This window comes from Camelus dromedarius, chromosome 4, assembly GCF_036321535.1.
Source record: "Camelus dromedarius isolate mCamDro1 chromosome 4, mCamDro1.pat, whole genome shotgun sequence".
Lineage (NCBI taxonomy): Eukaryota > Metazoa > Chordata > Mammalia > Artiodactyla > Camelidae > Camelus > Camelus dromedarius.
In genome coordinates this window covers 50,803,127-50,817,401 of record NC_087439.1, presented here as the reverse complement: position 1 = coordinate 50,817,401, position 14,275 = coordinate 50,803,127, and the positions used below count along the sequence as shown (strand labels likewise).

Below are 14,275 nucleotides of genomic sequence, written 5' to 3'. Positions count from 1 at the left end.
TTTCTGTCTCTCTCTCTTCCCTCTTTCTCTCCTCTCCTCTCTCCTTACTCCCTCCCAACCTCCCGCCTTTCTCTAACACCCACAGTGGAACGTCTCTGAATTTCCTTTTCCTTGTCTGATGGGAACTACCTGTATATGGTCTCCTCTGCATTCCCCACGCCAGAGCTTTGTAGTAAAGCCTGAAGCTCTGATTTAACCAGGCTTGGTTCTTAAGAGATAAAGGAGAGTTCTGGAATTTAGAAATCCCCTTCCTCACCACATAAAGCTAGCACTGAGAGTTATTCTCTGTCAAAGCTGAATGATGACAGTTTGCTGTTTCTGGATGGGAACCACAATTTGCCTGAAGGAGGCAAGTCCACTGAGCTCATGGGCATCTCAACTGAAGCAGAAGGAAAATACATGGGTTTAATATTTTCAAAATATTATTGTTGTCACATATGCTACACCCAAATCCAAGTGCTAATAGTAAAACCTGTTCAAAATGTTCTATGGACTATTAGTCAAATATACAAATGGAAGAGAAATATTAACACTCAAAAGTGTCAGTTTTACGTAATTTATAGACCCCTCTGTGACAACTTGTCTTCCAAACTTTTGCCAAAATGATCTTCCATTTTAAAAGAAATTGGATCACAGCATTCTCCTGCTTAAAAAGCTCGGGTTTCTTCCACCACCTATAAGATACTGTCCAGATTCCTGGGGTTAGCCCTCTCATCCTGAGGCCCTCGCTGCCTCTTGGTCTCATCTCCCGTCACCTGAGAACCATTTGCTCTGAAGCACAGGACCTACTAACCCTTTTGTCCATCTTCCTTTGGACACCTCCCTCCCTCTTCTATCTGCCTGGAAGAGGGCGCCCAAATTGTCACCTTCTCTGTAAAACCTTCATCACCCCCCCCCCAACATTTCTGCGGCACATTGCTCATCTCTTCATAATCACACATAACACTCTATATTGTGACTATCGTTCTGTCTGTCTGTCTGTCTGTTCTGTCTCTATTCCCTGTTAGACTAGTCTCTTGGGACCATCATATTCCTGGTACCCAGAACAGTGCCTGGCATGTTCAAACTGCTGTTTGTTGAATAAATGAATGAAGAAACAGGGAGTGAGTGATAGGATCAGTACCGCAGAATTAATAAGCAGTGGGATGTACAAAGTTGGGCTATAATGTCATTTAAAATTATCATCTATAATTACATAAAACCTTTCAGCATAATGTGCACTGTTATATTCCTGCCCATAATCTAAAGTATATGGCCTATGATATCTTTTTAGAAAGCGGTTTAGTTCTCATCATGGTTGAATTGGCCCTTAATTCTAATGCAAAAAGACCAGTTTATAGTCATGAATTTTTCAAGGCTTTGACTTTTTCAACTAGGAAATCTGAAATTTTCTTTGATCCGGCACTGGCAAAAAATACGGTCTCCTACTTCTTTTAATATTTAAATTAATACGGAGAACTAGCACATATACACAGACTCCAAGAAATTATGTATGGTATACATATGATTTCAAGAGATTACAATACAATAAAACACTAAATTATCATGATTAAAATATAATTTTCCTTTGACTTGGAAGACTTTCCAGATCCGTTAGTGCTTAACAGTTATCAGTACAAACATCAACTAATAATATGCTATGTAAGATGAAGTGCTAAATAGCAAAGAGGGCCCATTAATAAAAGAGCATTTAAGGTCATGTCACTTCCTGCATTGTGCATGGTATGTGGCAGGTGAACATATCTCACACCCTTGGCTACATCTCAGAGTTCTTCCTGAATACCTGACGTGCCAGACTTTTTGATTTTGGAAAGAATTTTCCACGTCCAAAAAATGGGTTTGACTTGATAAAGTGATCAGCTCTCTGTACATTTTCTTGTAAATAAAATGGACTTTAATTTGTTTTATTTCATGCAATCTTAAGGAAAAAAACTATTCTTTATACAGTAGGACTTAATCCATTTCTATTCAAGTGCATTTTATGAGCTCAAAACAGCCATCATGAATCTATATTAAAATGCTGGGATCTGATAAGAAGAATTATAATATACTCCCTAAGAAGGCTTTTGAGGGTAGAATTTAAGATAAGATCTACTTCTCCCTATACAGCTGACCAATATAAATAACTTTTTCAAAGTGTTTCTGCCTTGGAAACATGAAGCTAAAAATCAGTTAACCCCAAGTCCATACAAGGCTTGGAATGTTGTCTTTCCTTTAGTTACTTTCCAGTTCCTCTAGAAAGCATATTTCAAACACTGATTTGCCTCTCCTCATGGCCCTCTCTTCTTTGACTCTCTTTAGAAGCAAAAGGAAAGAAGGAAGGGAGGGAGGGAGGAAAAAAGAGAGGGAAGGAAGGAGGGAGAAAGAGAAGAAAAATGGAATATTTCACTAGGAAATAAAATAAGGCCTCTTTTAAAGATGGTTTTTGGCATCCTAAGTGCCTCTCCAAAGTTTCTGTAATTTAGGGTTCATTTGAAGGGTCAGCATTGTTTGAGCTCCCGAGGAGTGAGGCATGAGATAAACATAAAACACTCTTACTATGCTATTGCCAGACAGAATCCTCTGTGTGATTCGAAATGTTTCCTAAGAGATTTCAAGGAGACAGTATCTGGATCCTCAGCTGTCACTGCTCTTATATTTGGTTATCAGAGCTGCAGCCATGAAACTATTAAATAAATTGCTCAAGGTACATTGTCTCGTCTTAGAAAGCAGATGCTAAATGACCATGTGATCAGAGATCCAGGCCCGCAACCTCACGTACAATGAACACGGCAGCCCAACAGCCATCTGTTAGCAGAGTCCATAAAGAAGTTAAAGACCTCAGTCAGACTGAGGTTTTCGAAAAGAAGTTCAGCATTAAGATCCATAGGGATACGAGGGTATCCTTGTGCATCCTTTTTCAGTAAGCAGACATTTACTGAATACTGACCACGGTGGCTGCTGGATAAGGGCTTACATTTTAAAGTTGACAAAATGCCTTTACATACAAATTTATTTTGACCCTAACTTTGTGAAGGAAGAAAATACCTCATTCTGCATCCTATAATGTCTAATGGTCTAAGTTTTATATATGAGGAAACTGAAACCTAAAGAGACTAATGGCCCTAACCAGAGTGAACACAGCAGAGCCGGAATTTCGACACCAAGTGCTGTGGGTCTGACATTGCTGCTCGTCCCCACTGCACTGCCCTGAGGAAGTGAAAGGCAATTCCATTTTGTCTGGCAGTGCTCTACCTTTATAAAGGTCCCATTTACAAAATGAAACTCTGAATTCTTCAGAACGGAAGATATGGGGACCTGACTAGAGATTCCGGGGAGAGCAATTCCTAGAGCACCGAATGGGCTAATGGATTCTGTTCAGTGGGTGACTCTAGAAATACTTTCTCAGAAAGATGTTATGTCAAGTTGTCCTCGGTCCAACGCTTTCACCTAGAACTGAGTTGATGTTGCCAGTAAAAGATGGCGGATTGACTTCATTAGTTTATTCCTCATCCTTCTGAGAATTCCATGAATAAAATAATATAGGATTTTTTTAAGATATAACCTTTCTTAGGAAATGGGAAGAGGCTGGATGAATTTTGAGGAGCGTGATAGAAAAAGCCTGCGGTGCCTTGAACAGTGTGTAAGTGAGGATGTTAACAACCTATTGAGGACTGAGGAGAAAATGAGGAGTACAGAAAACATAAATGGCCTCAGAGAATACCAAAATCATCAAGAGAAGACTGCTGGAGAAATTAGGACTTACATTCTCTTCTTCCTGTGATGCCCCTTCATGCTGTTGTCCACATGCAAGCACATTTTCACCCGATACCCCAGTGTATTCTGCTTTGGTCACTTAACATCAAGTCCGTAACATGTTTCCATGTCCCGAACCTCATTTTCATATTATCCTTTGAAACGGCAGCCTAGTATTCCAAACAGTGACTTGTCATAAGTTATTCAGTCATTCCCACTTTTGGGTGTTTTCATTTTTTTGCTGATTGAGATAATTGTGAAATGAGTACCTTTGTTCAATATTTTATTGATTTATTTAATGCTATTAAGTGTGATTGGAAATAATAAAGTTGCATTTCTTTTAAAAAAGATATAAACTCTCAAGAATGACAGAATGTGAAAGGACATAAGATATCTTCAAATACTGGAAGCTGGAAAGGAAGTAATGTCCCAGAATGTCTGAAGAAGGGGACAGTAACAGGAAGAGAGCTGATCTGTCTTTCAGAAGGAACAGGCTTGGACTTAGAGGGTCCAAGTACAGCCAAGAGGGGGTCTATTAGTTTCCTACAGCTGCCTAATGAAATACAAGAAACAACAGAAATTTATACTCTCACAGTTCTGGAAGCTAGAAGTCTGAAATCAAGGTGTCAGCAGGGTTGGTTCCTTGGAGGCTCTGAGGGAGAATCTGATCCGCGCCTCTCCTGGCTTCTGGTGGTTGCCAGGAACCCTTGGCATTCCTTGGCTTGTGGATACCTCACCCTCAACTTCTGCCTCTGTCTTCACGTGATGCTTTCTCCTGTGGCCCTGTGTCTTCACATGGGCTTCTTATAAGAACAGCAGCCATTGGATTTAGGGCCCATCCTAATGCAACGTGACTTCATCTTAACTTGATTATATCTGCAAAGACCCTCTTTCCAAACAAGATGACATGAAGGTTAGGACTTCAGCATGTCTTTTGAGGGGGACACAATATGATCCACAATAATGATGTTGAAGCTTGATCCTGGAAACAAGAAGAAAGGTTGGAAGTTGGTCTGTGGGGTCTCAGGATCTCCCGCCATTCACATGGCCAGGCAAACGGCCTCTGTAACCACTGCCAATCCAGGAGACCGGAGAGCGCTGATTGGGAGAACTTGTGGTTGAAATTAAGTCTGTGGAATGACTGGCTGGACCCCAGACACCCTCCTACTCTGCACCCGGGATGCCAGCAGGTACCTCTGCCAGGCTCCCCTCCCCTCTCCTCCCCAGCAAATCCTCCTCTGACTGTAGGAATCTGCTCAGATGACAAGCTCCTTGTAAAACCTCTGTTTGCCCCCAGGAGGTAGATATTCCAGCCTCTGGGGCCTACTGCATTTTCCTTTATTGGCACCTTATTCTTATTTGCATTCATTGTCTCTGTTACTCAGCCCCGTTGCCCAGCACACACGGCCTGCCAGCAGCCTCTACCCTCATCCAGGCTGGAGCAGCAGCCTGGAAGTCATCACTCAGCAGCTGCAAGACCCCCAGGACTGCCTCCATCAGCAACACAGCCAAGGTAGGAGAGTGACAGGATAGGGAAGGAGTGGACTGTCAAGGAGCTACTAGGAAGATCTGGCATTTCCTCAGCATCCTGTGCCTTCAGCGTGCCCTGAAGTCACCTGCCATTCCTCAGCTGCCCTGCGGCTGGCATTAGCATTTCTGTCTTTATTTAATGGCTGAGAAGCGAGGGAGGTTATACTTGCTGCTCAGAATCACCCCGGTGAATTAGGGGGAGTTTCAGCGTCTGAACGCCTCCTACCAGCAAAGGGAGGGATAGATAAGCTACTGAACCAGAAAATAACAGAAAAGGAAGACTGATTCTCTAAGTCCTTGACTTCACGTGTCGCCTATGATCTTAGTGCCACAGATGTTCTGAACAGCTGAAAACTCTGAATATGACAGGAGAAAGAGAAGAGCAGAGACAGACAGAGCAGAAGGCAGCAGAGGGAGAGAGACAAGAGACACAAGATGAGGCAATCAGGGCCGAGTGTTTTGATAAACGTCCTCTTCCTGATCTCCTCTCCTTACTCACAAAACCTCCAGCTCCTTGTCCTCAGCCTTCCTTTCATGGTGGTCACCACTGGCTTGTCGGTTTGACTGAAAGTAACTCCACCCGTTACTTTTTTAAGGCCTTACAAGGTGACTTTCTTCTTGGAGCAAATGAATTGATGATAGTTAACATCAGCCTTTCCAAGAGTCTGAACCAAGGGCGTTGAAGGATGTGGAAATGCTCTGGGAAAAGTAAACGTTGTACGCTAAAGCCCTCCGTTTGGGGGAGTCATTATCCTTGTTATTATCATTAATGTCATCTCCACGCTTCAGCAGCCTCTGTTGGAAATTTGGATAATAATTGGCCAAACTCTCCATCTCACTAAGCCATAGTGAGTCTATAACAAGGATTCTTAAGCATTTATTATGTACCAGGCACCAGGCTGACTTTCCAAGCGTTATCTGATTTAATTCCCTAGCAATAGCAAGTTAGAGCCTACTGTCAACCCCCTTTTCAGATGTGAAAACTGAAGCGAGGGAGTTTCTGTAACTTGTCCAAGAGTGCACAGATATTAAGTGACAGAGCCTAGATTTTTTTTTTTCCTGCCTTCAGATCTGGGCCCCTCACCGGAAAGATGTGCTGCTACCTGGCATGAGGTGCGTGCGGGCACTAATACCATACAAACCTTGGGTCCTTATTGGGTCGCCTCAGACAGAAGCAACGAGCTGTGGTAATACTACAATGTTTACCTGGCGTGAGCGCGCAGATCCTCTGTAGTTGAGGAAAGCGGAACCCTGAAAGGTCGCTCGTGACCCGACTTGATGGTGGCAAAGCTAGGTTTAGAACCCAAGAATTTGGACCTTTGGTGTAGGATTTGTCCTAATACGCCCTGCTGTGCACATATAAAATTTGAAGCATATTATCTGCAAGCTTTCAAAGCTTCCCCAAAGGGGCAAAGTTTAAAAAAGGAAATCTATCTGAGTAGAGATGCAGATTTCAAACACAGAGAAAGCAGACAGAAGCAGGGAGTTTGTTTTGAAGGACAGCATGGTGAACCAAGATGCCTCCAAGAACAGGGGAAATGGAATGAAAAGTCAGCAAACAAGGTAGAAAAGACAGCCCTGAGAGGGCCTGAGAAACGGAACAGAAAATCTGAAGGAAGATAAATGGATAATTTAACAGCCATTCAGTTTTTAAGAAAGACAAAGAACAAGCTACATTGCATCAGAAAAGGCCTAGAAATGATGATGGATGAGGCCCTTCACATGAGTGGTGAACACAACAGAATCACAGTCGCCTGCACAATTCCCAGCTGAGGGCAAATTTGAGGAACTAAATAAGGATATGAGACTGATACGGATTGAAGAGTTTTTCAAAATCTATTTAATGGCCAGGCAGGGGACATTGATCGCGTTTCAGAGGAACCGTTGAGGCTCAGTGAGGTAGTCGGCGCTGACTTGTGATGTGGATGGAGGGGTGGAGGCTGGTTCTGTACAACACGAGCACACGGTTCATCAAGGTACTATGGTAATTTTCAAATTATGGTGGCAAAGCACTAAATGATTTTGATCTTTATGAAATAAGCATTTCTCTTTTTTATTCGTGTACTCGTAAGCCTTGTTTATCAACAATCAGATGACTTGCTGTTTCATAATTCTAACATACCATCAAAGATTGCGAGTTCCTTTATCAGTTCATGTTAAACTTTTGATTAAAATATTTTATTGTTAAATAGTTTATACATGTCCAGTGAACAGAATTCAAAAGATATAAAAGGCACAAAAGTAATTAGAGAAAAGTGGTCCTCCCTCCCACTCCTGTTCCCCACTCACCCACTTCCTCTCCCTCAGGACAACCTCTGTTAACCAACTTTCTGTGTATGCATCCAAAGACAGTCTATAGAAAAGCATAAATACAAAGTTTTATTTTTATTGAGATATAGTTGATGTATAATACAGTGTGTTTTTACACTGTTTTTATACATAATGTTTATACACTCTGTTTTATACATACTATATATAATATGTATTTATACATACACGATGCTCATGTATGGATATACACACATACCTGCGTGTGGGGGTATGTATGTATGTATACCCTTAGATGAATATAGGGTATATCCTGCCCTGTACCTTGTTTTCTTACACCTAATATGTTTTGGGGGTTATTCCTTTTCAGCGTCTGTACAGCAGCTGTCTCATTCTTTTTGATGGTTGTAGAAGATTAGATTTTAAAGATGTAGAATAAATTATTTAACCAATAATTAATTATTGATTATTTATGAACACTAATGTTGTTTCTGATAGTTTGCTATTGCAAACAATGTGCAATAAATATCCTTGTAAATGCATCATCTTTATACCTTTTTGTAGGATAAGTAACCAGAAGTGGAATTACTGGGCATTTAGCATGTGGGCATTTGAAATTTTGATAGATGTTGCCAACTTTCTCTCTGTGCAGTCTGAACCAGTTTCTACTTCTACCAGCAATGGCTGAGGTGCCTCTTTCTTTACACTCTTACCAATGCAATGTGTTATCCAACTTCTTGAATTTTTCCAATATGATGGTGCAAAATCTATCTTATTGCAGTTTTAATTTGTTTTTTCCGTACTTAAATGAGTCTTATCATATTTTTAGTATAGATTTATTTACTTAGGAACCATTTGTATTTTTTTCTGTAAACTCTCCATGTTTTTGCCCATTTATTTTTGGGCTGGTGGTCTTGCTGATCTATAGAAGCTCAGTAGACCTTTATCTGTAGCAAAAGTGGCAAATATTTTTTCCCAGGTTTCATTTATCTTTTCACTTTGTTTGTGCTGTACAGAAACACACTGAGTTTTTGGCAGTCACATTCATGAATCGTTTATGGTTTCTGGACTTTTTATCATACAGAGAATGACTTTCCCATTCCAAAATTATAAAAATTTTTAAAATTCTTCTAGTATTTTATTGTCTCATTTATTTTTTATATTATCTGTGATTCAGCTGATTTTGCTTTATTTTGTTGGATGTCAAGTGTGAGGTCAGAATCCAGCTTTAGTTTTTTAAATGGCTACCCAGTTTTTCCATCAGTTTTTGACTAATTTTTTTCCTTATGATTTAAAGATCACCTTCATCATATATCAAAGTCCCTTAAATTAAATTTTATTTTTACTCTTTCTCTTCTGTTCTCTTGCTGTCTGCCTAGTCATGCTATTTTAATTAACATTGCTTTACAATATATTTTAATGATAAACCTTGTTTCACCTTCCACATTACTCTTTCAGTCTTTTCTAGGTATTTTTGTTTATTTTCCCACATAAGCTTTAGAATTCAGCTCAAAACCAAATCTAGTTTGTCTTTTTATTGGGATGCTTATTTAATTCTAAATGATAAAAATTTGAAAGTTAAATTGATGTAAAACTTTCCAACATTGAAAAGATAGAAAATGTTGTCTATAAGGAAGTTTTTGTTCATAAAATTGTAATGTTCACTTCCTTGAACTCTACTTCAAAAATGTAATAAAAATATTATTGTATTTTATATTAATATAAATATTATTATACATACAAACATTTCCCAGATCTTAGGCTTTAGGAGAATTAGCAATGTAATTAAAGAAGCCATAATAACATACCCTCGACCAGGTCTTAAAGTGGACAGACTGGCCCTTTTCTATGCACAAAAAGAAGGCCACTAATGATACACCCAGTTGTTTTGAGTAAAATATTACCTTCTTATCTTCTTATTCTTTCTCTCCAAAATCTCACTTCCTTTATTGTGTTGTAAATTTAAGAAAAAGAAAATTCTCTTACATTATGGAGAGAGATCACCAAAATAATAGAGGATTTTTGTCCCTGTGGATGTTTACCTAAAGGCAAAGCATTTCTCATGGATGCTTTGGGTCTGGTCCTCTGTGGATCCTGGGCACTGACACGCACAGGCTTTGATGGCCCCTTCCCTTCACAGATCTGCATCCTGTTTGGTGCTGGGCGTGAGGACAACCTGTAAACTCTCACGAGTTTAACAAATGCTCAGTCATTATGCAGATGAATCAGATTTGCACAGTACTCACTAAGCAGTTCATTAGCACAAATAATTAGTCTTTTGACTCTTTGGGGACTCTCAAGTATCAGCTAAAAAATAGAAGAGGAAATGCTAATAAAGTATTCTAGAATTCATTCTGGAGTACCATGGCAGCTTACTCAGAACAAGGGCCTGGAATTGCAACTCCTTATTTGTACAACCCTCTCCCACACGGGCACCCTAGACATTCTGTTTGGAGAACCCTAGGACTCAAGGCACGTGAGAAGTATACAAAAAGTATGTATAATAAATGAATGCTTGCAGGTCAACAAACTAAAATTTTTAAATGGTCCTTTTTATACATTAAATTTTGCAAAAAAATACAATAGATCATATAGATATAGATATAGATATCTATATATAGCTCAGGTGGCATAGTTTTACCAGAAAACCTTCTGGTGTGTGGAGAGGTGGATGGTTACCATGTGGCTGTGTTTTAGTTACATGTTCCTACCACCTCTTATATGAAGCCCCATTCATCAAAGGCTGTGGCTTCTGGGTCAGCAGCCGGTTCCTTCCGAGTCAGATGTTGCCTACATAGTGAACATGATGCATTAGCTACCAATCTGCTCTGAGAACCCAACCAACGGGACAACCTAGGACGGAATCCTAGAGGGGCTCATTATAACAGAAGAAACGGCTCTCCTTCCTCCGACGCACACCAGCCATCTTTCGACCTGCCTGTGATTTACTACTTAAGACCCTTGTTTTATTTTCCCAGGGTAGGCCGGAGTAGATAAGTCACAGATAAAAGATTCACTGTCGACACCTAGCGTTTGGGAGGTGGTGTTTCTTCATCACTCAGGGAGGCCGCCTGCCTCCTGTGAATTTGTCCTGAAGCAGGGTCGTGGACACCAGAACAGAAAAGCTCCTCCACCGTCCCGACGCTGCAGTCAGGTGTGAGACATGTGTCATTACCAGTGTCTCAGCTAAGATCCCCTCATGGGGAAGACATCATGGGCTCTGTCCTCAGGCAGACCTGGACTGACATTCCAGCTCTGCTGTAAACTTACCATGTAAACTTTCGCTCTTCTCACTTAATTTCCCCAATCTAAGATTCTTTATCTGTCAAAACAGGGTCAACGCCAGCAATCTCTGCATTGTTGTGAGGTTTAATGAACTCACCAATGGAGAGGTCCTAGTTCAACACCTGGAATACAGGACACATTCGCTACTCGGGAGTTAGTTCACTTTGGCAAGATGTGTTTTACTGTCTCTCACAGAGAGCGAATGGGTGGCCTTCAGGATGCATTCAGCCCACAGACATGTTTCAGTCATTGAAATGCCGTCTGTAAAACTGTAACATACCCTCTTGGCCACAGACCCCACCACTCCCAACTGTATCATGCAGTCTATTTCACTAATTAAGTTTGCTGGCCTGGCCCTGTAGACATTTGAGTTTAAGACTCTTGCCCTATATTATGGAAATAACAATGCTATTAATCCCAAAAGACTAAAATTCCTGTCTCAATAACTCCTAATGTTAATGGTCATTTGCAAATATCATTTTCCACAAAAGCATTCCTTGAGCATATAAATAAAATAAGTGAAACAAGTAACCTGGGAGATTAGGAAGAAAATGGAAAGGGAAAGAAAAGAGGGAGAGAAAGTTGCGATAAAGTAATTTCACTTTCACAGATACTGCTAATCTGCTTCAAACCTTGGAAAGAAAATGATCTCTTTTTAAATTAATGCTAGTACTGCAATCAGCTTTCAGGAGATTAGACATTGATGCTACAAACATCATTGTAACTTGGCTAGACGATCCCCTTAGGATTCTGAAGATAGGTCTGAATCATTCTTACACTGGATTCTAATGAGCTTGCTTGCTCTCATCCTAAGCCTTACCTCTGTGGTCTTACCATCTTTACTGCTATTTGAGTAGCTATCTCACTTTATTTTGATTTTAAGATCTCAGATATCACTAACAGAACAGAAAGCTCTGACAACATTCTTTGGCATTTGCAAAAATCAGGCTTAGACAACCTATTACTGCTGAACAGTAACAGATCTGCTGAGTTAATATCACATATAGAAAAAGAGTTTTCCCAACTGGAAAAGGCATCGCCCCCGATGTGATAAATGTGGAGTAACAGCAAACACCCATGAAGGAGAAAATAACAGCTAGTTGCTGTTTTTTCCTTCTGTCTTGAGTTCACCTGATCCTTAGGGAAAAATCCAGGCTAAATGGATGCTGTCACCTGAATCCTTTGAGTGCTCCTTCTTTGGAAGGCAAAATTCCATAGGCCAGCTGTCTTCGCCACCAGAGGGAGTTGGCATCCTCTTTTAGTGTCTTCTGAGTCTCCATAAGATGGCAGGTTAAGACTGAGCAACCTTTTCAAACCTTTCGAAGAGTCTGTGTGGCAGATTCTGGGGGTACAAGGAGAAGGGAGATATGTGCTCGCTGACCCCTGACCCTCGTTAACTTGTGTAAAAAAGGCTGCCCAGCCAGCATTAGCAGCAACTTTTTATACTGGGGAAGTCAAGACTCCCTTATGCCAGCCACCAGTTCATAGTCTGGTGGGGAGTTTCAATCTCAAGCCTTTCCTGGGGGTGACAGAGAACAGTAAGGGACAGTAGCAAAAGATCCATGATTTGGAGCTCAGAAATTCCCTCAAATTAGTTTGAGCAGAAATGGGAATTTGTTGGCTCAAGCAACTGAGGAGCTTAGAGGTATAGTTGACTGGGTGGCATGCAGCCGGATCCCGGGGATTCAAAGGCTGTTATAAGGCAGATACCCCCTTTTCTCTGCCTCTGAGTTATGTTTTGGCTTCATTCTCAACCAAGCTTTCCTCCCACATCCTGGCAGCTCTAAGATCACATGTTCACTGTAGGTAATATCACACCAAAGAAAGAAGAAACAAGCTCATTTTCAGTAGTTCTGGGTAAATCAGAGAGACCTCTGATTGCTTTGGCCTGGGCCACATCTGCATCCCTACACCAATCACTGGGGCACCCTTGTTGGTCGGGCCTGAATTATGTGCCCACTCAGAGCACACGGAATGGATTGTTACCTGAGGACAGGTACAGGGACAGTATATAGCCTCTGCTGTCTACTACAGTTCACTTATAATCCACTGCCGAAAAAGGGTAACTCATACTCCCCAAGAAGGGGATCAGTTTGTTCAAGATGTCTAGAATCCTCTGGCACCTGCACAGGTAGCCATAAAATAGAGACCTACAACCTGCCATTAATTCTCTCAATTAGGAATTGCCTGTAGCTACTTATAACAAAGATCTGAAATCATAATAGCTTAACAAAACACAAATTTACATTCCTCTCTGATAAAAATAATCCAGAGAAGTCAATCCTAGGTTGCTAGGATATGGCTATTCCATAGCCATGAGAAACCCAGTCCCTGTTTATATTTCTTTAGCAGGTTGCTGCTATACTCAAGGTTGCCTCATAGTCACAAGATGGTCACTGTAGCTCCAGCCTTCTTGTTACTATTCCAGCAGCAAGAAGAAGATAAGAGCAAGGACAAAAGGATGCACCTCCCTGCTGAATAAACTCCCATTCAAGAGTCTTCTCAGAAGCTCTTTCTTCTGAATTCTGCTTGCATCTCCCTGGCCATTCGTAAGCTCAAGGGAGGCTAAAATGCTTTGGGAAGGCAACTAGCAATCTCTGTTAGAGATACCACAGTCCTGGTGGGGTAAAGGACTCTGTCCCCAAATGGGGCAGAAGTCATGAGGCTAGAGCCTTTTAAACTCCATTCTAGCCTGGGAAGAGCCCAGTGCTACACAGTGCCTGACATAGGTACATATGTGCCATATGTAAACCATTATTATCTGTTTTCCAACTTGAGTGAATTACACACTAAAGATTTGTTTTAAAGGTAGTATCTTTAATGCGAATGTGTAAAAACATTTATCCAAAGCAGTCTTGGCTCGCTTCTGTGTTCACCATTATTGTTTGATTATTTGTTTTCGAAGCAAGTTTTAAAAACTGCTGGAAGCCTCCTGTAGTAGTTAATACATTATCTTAAGCAATTTAATGCAAATTAATTTTTACACAACCTTGAGTTTCAGAGGCCATTGAACTGGGGAGGGAAGGAGTGAGGTTTAGGAGGAATCTGTCTGCTGCCTCCCATCTGGACCCCACCGCCAGCTCCATCTGCTCTCGCACGTAGTAACTAACACTACGGCTACTCCCCTGCCAAACACACCATGTGGAGTTTAGCTTACTTTTTTTACTCAGAAAAATGTTAAAATGCCTAGAAAGATGTGTATTTCAGGTTTTCTAGAAGACTCAACAGGATCATTTTGGCATTTCAAAATTCTGTTTTTGTAATGCAAATTTTCCATTGGGCTTTACTGCTTTTTTTTTTTTTTTTTTTGGTTTATTTCTAGACTTCATTCTCTTTTAATACCACGATTCTCCTTTTCTGGAGGGTCTTACAACACATTCATATCAAATGGGAGCCAGCGAAAAGGTTCAGGGTAGAGAGCAGCGGGCTCAGATGTGTGTTTTTGGTTGACCACTCC

The 14,275-nt window shown here is 40.8% G+C and overlaps 1 protein-coding gene across 2 annotated transcripts in view; it reads left to right on the top strand.

Moving 5' to 3' along the window:
* Positions 1-14,275, top strand: part of PDE11A (phosphodiesterase 11A) — a 360,789-nt gene that overhangs the window by 336,452 nt on the left and 10,062 nt on the right. The gene's annotated exons all lie outside the window — the stretch shown is intronic.